The following is an 8,310-nucleotide window of genomic DNA, read 5'->3' as shown; positions in this document are numbered from 1 at the left end:
TGTGATGTATGTGAAAAACATGTTTCCTAGGCTTTAAAAATATTAATTTTAATTACCTTGTATTGCCATTCGATGCCGTGATTTGTGTGTTAAGTATTTTCAGATCTTCTAAGGCAGGAAAGATTTAAAGGATGGAAAGGAGACATACAAAAATGGAAGGAAAGCATAAAATGGAGTTTTTGAAGAAACTGGCAGTGACGCGTCTGCATGGATGACGCGGACGCGTGGTTCGCATAAAAAGAGATCAACGCGAGCACATGGATGAGGCGAACGCGTGACTCGCGAAATACAACTGACGCGGGCGCATGACTGACACAACCACGTGGAAGGGCAACACTCAAGATGACGCGACCGCGTGACCCACACGGACGCGTGACATGCGCGATCTGCAAAATTTACAGAAGTTTTCCTATGCGATTTTTGGGCCTTTTTGGCCCAGATCCAAACCCAGAGAACACAGATTGAAGGATTATAAATGGAAGAATCCACCCATTCATGAGGAGGGGAGAAAATACACACTTTTAGGATTTAGATGTAGTTTTTAGTGAGAGAGGTTCCCTCCTCTCTCTTAGGATTAGTATTAGGATTTTTAGAACTTAGGAATATTTTTATCTCATCTTTATATCAGGTTCAATATCTTTTTATTTCGACTTCTCTTAATTGTTGATTATTGATGTTGCTTATTTGGCTTATGACTCTTCATATTTGGATTGATTTTATTTTATTTTATTTTAATGTCAAGCTTGTGATATTAAAAGAGCGCTTGTTGGGAGGCAACCCAACCTGAGGTAGTTTCCTTTATATGTTATTGATGCTTGGTCTCTATCCAAATTATTTTCATTCAAGTAGATTTTATTCCCTTTTGGCTTTGGTTGATTAATTGGTAACTCTTGAGTTGTCGAACTCAGCAGTGATTGAAATTGGCAGATTCTAATTGATCTAGATCGCTCTAAAACTAGTCTTCCCACAAGGATTGACTAGGACTTGAGGATCAAACTAATTAGTCCACTTGACTTTCCTTTGCTTTAGTAAAGGTTAACTAAGTGGGAGAAAAATCCAATTCTCATCACAATTGATAAGGACAACTGGATAGGACTTCCAGTTTTCATACATTGCCAAGAGTTTCTATTAGATATTAATTTATTAATTCTTGCAATCTATTTCTCTTGCTTAAAACCTTTTTAAAACCCCAAAATATACCTTTGCATAACCAATAATAAGAACACCTCCCTGCATTTTCTTGAGAAGACGACCCGAGGTTTAAATACTTTGGTTATCAATTTTATCAGGGGTTTGTTACTTGTGACAACCAAATGTTTGTACGAAGGGATTTTCTGTTGGTTTAGAATCTATGCTTACAACGCTACTATATTTTTATAAAATTCTTTACTAGCAAAAATCCTAACGTCAATGAAGACATAGCATTCCATGTTCTTAAAACCCTACACGAGCCCACCCAAGAAGAAGAATGTATGAAGGATAATGCCATAGATCAGAGTTTAAAAGAGGCATTCAATGAGTTAACTCTAATACTTCTAAACCCATGCTTGAAAGAACTAGAGATGGTGCAACAGACCATGGAAGTCAAGGAGGAACTATATCTAAAACCCCCAGATAAAGAACCACCAAGGCATGAACTATCTTTTGAGAAAGAAAAGAAGAAGAGGCCAAAAGGGTGGAGAAACAAGAAAACCCCCACTGAAGGCTTCTCACAAGGGGATAAAGTGATGTTAAACACCCAACCAATGAAGGTGTCTCCATAATTATCTGAGTACTATACTGTGAACCGGATCTTTTCACTTGAACACCTAGAGATCATCAAAGAGGAGACCGGAAAGAAGTTCACAGTAAGAGGAGAAAAGCTAAGGCACTATGATTTTCAGCTTCCATAAAAACATGATGTCAAGCTTGTGACATTAAAAGAGCGCTTGTTGGGAGGCAACCCAACCTGAGGTAGTTTCCTTTCTTAGTTATTTCAATAAAGGAATTAAGTATATTTTTCTGTATTGTAAAGAGCTAAGTTTGGTATTGCACACCAAAGTAATTAAGGGGTGAATGTTGGATGCTAAGTTTGGTGTTTCACCAAAAATTTCATTAAGAACACATTGCACCCTCAGCATGACTAGTATTGGCTCCAAACAATCAGAGAAACTACTTAATGATTGACGTTAGGATTTTTCCTAGTAAAGAATCTTATAAAGTCGTGTTGTAAGTATAGATTCTGAACCAACAGAAATCCCTTCGTACAAATGTTTTGGTTGTCACAAGTAACAAACCCCTAAATAAATTGATAACCAAAGTATTTAAACCTCGGGTTGTCTTCTCAAGGAATTGCAGGGATGCATGTTCTTATTATTGGCTATGAAAAAGGTAAAATTAGGGGTTTTGGAAATAAGGAATAAGTATGACAAGTAATTCAAATGACAACTAAAATAAATAAATAACTATAAAATAAACTCTTGGCAAGATATGAGAACTGGAAGTCCTATCCTAGTTATCCTTATCAATTGTGATGAGAATTGGATTTTTCTCCCACTTTGTTAACCTCTAACTATGAAGGTAAGTTAAGTGAATGAATTAATTCGAATCCTCAAGTCCCAGTCTTTCCTTGGGAAAAGTTAGAGTTATTGGATCTCGAATTAATTCTTTAAGAATTCCAATTTTCAGTCAACAATGAGTTTGATAACTCAAGAGTTACCAATTAATCAACCAAAGCCAAAAGGGAATAAAATCTACTTGAATGAAAATAATTTGGATAGAGCCCAAGCATCAGTGACATATAAGTCTGAAATATCTCAATTGCATTAATAAAATAAAGCCAATCCAAATATGAAGAGTCATAAGCCAAATAAGCAACATCAATGATCAACAATTAAGAGAAGTCAAAATAAAAAGATATTGAACCTGATAAAAGGATGAGATAAAAATATTCCTAAGTTCTAAAAATCCTAATCCTAATCCTAAGAGAGAGGAGAGAACCTGTCTCTCTAAAAACTACATTTAAAACTAAAAATTATGAATTATGAATGCCTCTTGAGTCTCTGCATGTTCCCTGACTTTAATCTGTGTTTCTGGGCCAAAAACTGGGTTGAAATGCGGCCCAGAATCTCTGGCAGTGACTTTTGTAATTCTGCAGATCGCTCACGTCACGCGTCTGCGTCGTTCACGCGTTCGTGTCACTTAGCATTTCTCGTACCACGCGTGCGTGTCGTCCACGCTTTCGCGTCGTTCGTGCAGCTTCCAATCCGCGCGGTTGCGTCAGGCACGTGACCACGTCACTCTGATTTCTTCCATTTTGCGCGGTCACGTGAGCCATTCGACCGCGTGACTTTTTGCTGGTCATCTTCTCAATTGTATTCCTTCCATCTTTGCACACTTCCTCTTTATTCTCTAAGCCATTCCTGCCCTATGAAGCCTGAACACTTAACACACAGATCAAGGCATCGAATGGTAATAAGAGAGGATTAAGATTAGCTAAATTAAGACCAAAGAAGCATGTTTTCAATCATGTAATAATTTTTGGGAGGAAATATAAATGCATGCTAATTATATGAATAAATGGGTAAAGACCATGATAAAACCACACAATTAAACACATTGTAAACCATAAAATAGTGGTTTATCAACCTCCCCATACTTAAAGATTAGCATGTCCTCATGCTAAACTCAAGGAGACCAAATAAATGAGTAGGGAAAGGCAAGACTCATGCAATGCAACCTATGAATGTGAATGCAACTACATGCTAAAATGATTCTACCTACTTGGTGAAAAAGTAAATAAATCCTTCAAGAATAAATATGAACTGGATTTCACTAATTCAAATCACAAAATACAATATAAGTAACTTGCAAGAAGAAGATAGCTCATGAAAGCAGGGAACATAGAATTAAGCATTGAACCCTTACTGGTAGTGTATATCACTCTAACTCTTAAGTGTCTAGGGTCAATTCTCTCAATTCTCTACTAATCTTACTTTCTCTAGCTTACTCTTCATCTAACAATCAACAAAAATTTAATGCACCAATACACAAATCAAGAGGTCTTTTAAGGGTTGTAATGGGGTCAGGGTCAAGGTAGGATTGTATTTGGCCAAGTGGACTAAAATTTGAATCCTTAATTAACATAAACTTTCCACCCAACTTAAGACAATCTATTTAATTAAAATACAAAATCTAACTTCCCATTAACTGTGCTTTTCACATGTTTATGCATTCCAAGTTTTGAGTACAGCTTATATGCATTGATTTCACTATTTATTTTGGGGCACTTTGTCCCCTTTTATTAATTGCTCTTTTCTTTTTCTTTTTCATTTTTTTCATTTTATTTTTCTCAGTGCATATGATTAAAGTATTGAATGCAATAACATGTGCTCAACCATTATTTTGCACATTTTCACTAAAATATACAACACCCAATTATTCAAACCAAATATTTTCAAACCCAACTTCCCCACACTTAAATCATGTGCACTTTTTACTAGTCTAAGCTAACCAAGGATTCAAATTAAGGACATTATTGTTTTCCTCTTAGAGTTAGTAATGAGCTAAAGTAAAGAACAAGGGATAAAATAGGCTCAACATAGGTTTGCAAAGGATAATAAAAGGTAAGGCCATATGGGTATGTAAGCTCAGTGAAACAAGGCCTCAATCATATCAGTGCATGCATACATCAAACAATGGAAATATAGAATTAAGCAAGAAAAAGATCACAATTTTAGAGAGAAAAACACACATCAAAAATAAAATATTGGTTGATAGAATGCAACCAATCAAATAGGCTCAAAATCTCACTGGTTTTGTGTGTTCGAGCTCTAAACTATGTTCCAAAACAATATTTCTTCATACAAGTTTTTCAAAAAGTTTTTTCTTTTTAGTGAAATACTATAAAAAGTTTTCTTAGAAAAAAAATATTACTTCAACCAAGTGGTAAAATATGAACAAAATTAAACTATAATGCAACAATGAAAAATAAAAATTGGTGTTAAGAAGGGACTAACTGACCCGTGGAGATCGGTATCGACCTCCCCACACTTAAAGATTGCACCATCCTCGGTGTATACTGAGATGTACAGGTTGGCGGGTGCTGTGGTTCCTCAGCCGATGCTCGTTGTAGAGTTTTTCTCTTTACTCTTCCCGGTGGCTAGCCTGAAAAAGTGAGAAGAGAAAGGGACATGAAGTCAAAGGGATAGAGCAAAGAGGAGGGCGGTACGAGTTATAATCATGCCAAGTAAGAAAAATAGTGAATGAAAGACATGGTCGCGATTCCATGTGATCAGTTCATCAATGGAAATATAGCAAGGCATAGGGAGTATTGGATGCAAGATGTTTATTAGCATGCCGGCAAGGGATGAGTAGCATAGATCAAGCATCAAAAGTCTAGATGTATTATTAGTCGTGAGAAACTAACAATAACGTTTGTATTGACAGTTATATTTAATTAATAAAATAGTAAAGGGAATTTGTGAAAAGCAAGCATTGAATAATAGAATAGAATAATGTAGAAAAGTGCATGATGCCATACGGGCTTTTTCACAAACATAAAGCATGCATATTAAATAAGGTATGAAAAGTATTAAATTGAACATGCAAGAACCCTTTAAAAAAAATGATATATAATTGTCAAATAATTTCTTAACAATCCACAATCAAAATAATGACCCAAAAAAATTTCCAACACCAATTAATAGAGAAAAAAAAAAGAAAGAAAAAGAAAAGAAGGAAGAAAGAAATAAGAAGGGAAAGAAAAGATTTAGATTTAGGGAAGAAAAGAGAAGATATCTTGGCTGGTCAGGATAAGATGTACGGCGCAGGCGACGCGGACGCGTGGGGCACGTGGTCGCGTGACTTGCGTTTGAAATTAATCGACGCGGTCGCGTGACACGTTTTATGCTACTGGCGCGAGGGCAGCCTCTCGCTCGCACGACTCTCTGTTCAAAATCTTCTTTTGCCAAATTTTGGGTGACGCGATCGCGTGGTCGACGCGATCGCATGAGTGGCCAATATGGGGATATGACGTGGACGCGTGAGCCATGCGTCCGTGTGGTAAGGTTGTGCTTTCAGCACCAGTCCAGCACCACTCCAGCATAACTTTCGGCTATGCACCCTTTTCACGTCGATTTTCATGGCACGCGGCCGCGTGGGTGACGCGGTCGCGTGGGAGGCCAAAGTTCCCACATGACGCGGTCGCGTGGGGTCAAATGATGCTAAAGGCACGCTTCCAGCCACGCTCTCGCGTGACTCTTTGTTCAATTCTTTTCTACCCAACGCACTAGTGACGCGGACGCGTCAGCGACGCTGCCGCGTCGCATGCGGGTTTTTTTTTTATGCAATATGCAGAATGAAATGCTTAATATGAATGCTATGCATGTTTCCAGGTTCAATAAAAATTCAAAAACAAACAAAACATACTAGACATAAAACTGAAAAGGGACGATCATACCATGGTGGGTTGTCTCCCACCTAGCACTTTTAGTTAAAGTCCTTAAGTTGGACATTTGGTGAGCTCCTTGTCATGGTGGCTTATGCTTGTACTGATCCAGGAATCTCCACCAATGTTTGCAATTCCAATATCCTCCGGGATCCCAAATCTTGTTTCTACACCCGTCTTTAAGTTGATTATCATGATTCCACCCGGGTGGTTCAGCTTTAGAATTCTCACAAAAGCGTCCAAACAACTTCCTAGACCCATTGATGACAAGTCATCATATGCCTATTTTTCAAGCTAATTTCACTTGTTTCACTAGTTTTTATGCACTTTCTTGCATTATAAGTAATTAATTTAGAGTGGAATTGCATGATTTATTTGAATCAATCAACCACCCTTTAATTGATGCTAAATCATGAGGTTCAAGCTAAATTTAATTGATATTTGAATGAATTATAAATCTTGTGAATTTGTTGATACTTTGATTGGTTGTTTTGATTATTTGTAGGCGAAGAAAAGAAGAAAATAAGAAAGTGTGGCTTAAGAAGCGTGACTCAATGAAGAAGAAAGTGTGGCAAAGAAAATGAGGAAGCGTGGCGCATGGAAGGAGGAAGCACACTGCTCTCCCCAAGAGCACAATGCTCTCCAAGGGAGCACAACAATGAACAAAGCATGCAAAGCTTCAATGCTCTGCCCTCCCTTGAGAGCGGAGCACAAACTTAAGCCAAGAAACAAGGAAGAGCAAAACATTGCTCTGCTCTCCTTGAGAGCATTATCGGGCTTCACTCTCAAATAAATCCAAGAAAATGTTTGCCAAATGCCACCCCAATGATTCGAATCAAGCCCCTAAGGGGAAGTGGGCAGCACTAAAATACAAGGAAAACAAGCCCAAATTGGCTTGTTTTCAACCTCCAAGGTTCGAACACAAGACCTCCGAGGAAGTAAAGGCCTAGGCGCTACTTTGGTGCCAAGGAAACTGATCGGGGTAAAACTTGTCTCTCAACAAATTTCCATTCGGCAAGTGTACCGAGTTTGTCGTCAAGTAAAATCTCACAATAGAGTGAGGTCGAATCCCACAGGGATTGATTGATCAAGCAACTTTAATTAGAGGAATGATCTAGTTGAGCGAATCCATGAATAGAGTTGATAATTGCAGAAATTAAAATGGCAAGAAAGTAAATGACTGAAAGTAAATAGCAAAATTATAAATGGGAATGGGGGAATTGCTCATAAAAGTAAATTGCAGAAAATAAAGAGAATGGGTAAGATCAGAAATGGGAAGTTCATTGGGCTTAGGAGATGTTGCATTCTCCGGATCAATTTCATTTTCATCTCTTCCTCAATCAATGCACTCATTGATCTCCTTGGCAATCTTAAGTGATTGAATCACAATTTCTTGCAATTCAATCTCTCAAATCTTGATCAATAGCCAATTCCTTGGTCAATTGCTCATGAGAAGAGATGAAGTGTGGTCACTGATTATACCACATGCACTTCCCAAATCAAATGCTTAGAGGGTTATAGCCACATACCCATCCACACTCAATTTGGTCCAGCATGAGAAAGCATTTCTAGCTAATCTCTTCATTCTTCTTTCAAGGATCCGAAGAGATCCATGTTTGAATAGCTTCTTTTCCAAGATCACTATCCAATTGGATGAAGATCGAAAGCTTTCAAGTAAAATCAAAAGGAAAGATAGAAGAAGAAGAAGAAAATTAGTGTTGATCCATCAAATTACAACAGAGCTCCCTAATCCAATGAAAGGGTTTAGTTGTTCATAGCTCTAGAAATCAAAATCAAAGATGGAGAATACATGATAAAGCTAGAAGTGCAGAGAAAGTAAAAATACAAGAGTAGTTCTCTCTCCTCCCAAAAAGTTCCCTTCT

The sequence above is a fragment of the Arachis hypogaea genome, chromosome 6, assembly GCF_003086295.3.
Source record: "Arachis hypogaea cultivar Tifrunner chromosome 6, arahy.Tifrunner.gnm2.J5K5, whole genome shotgun sequence".
Lineage (NCBI taxonomy): Eukaryota > Viridiplantae > Streptophyta > Magnoliopsida > Fabales > Fabaceae > Arachis > Arachis hypogaea.
The sequence above is the reverse complement of the archived record's forward strand: the minus strand, read 5'-3'. Positions refer to the sequence as shown.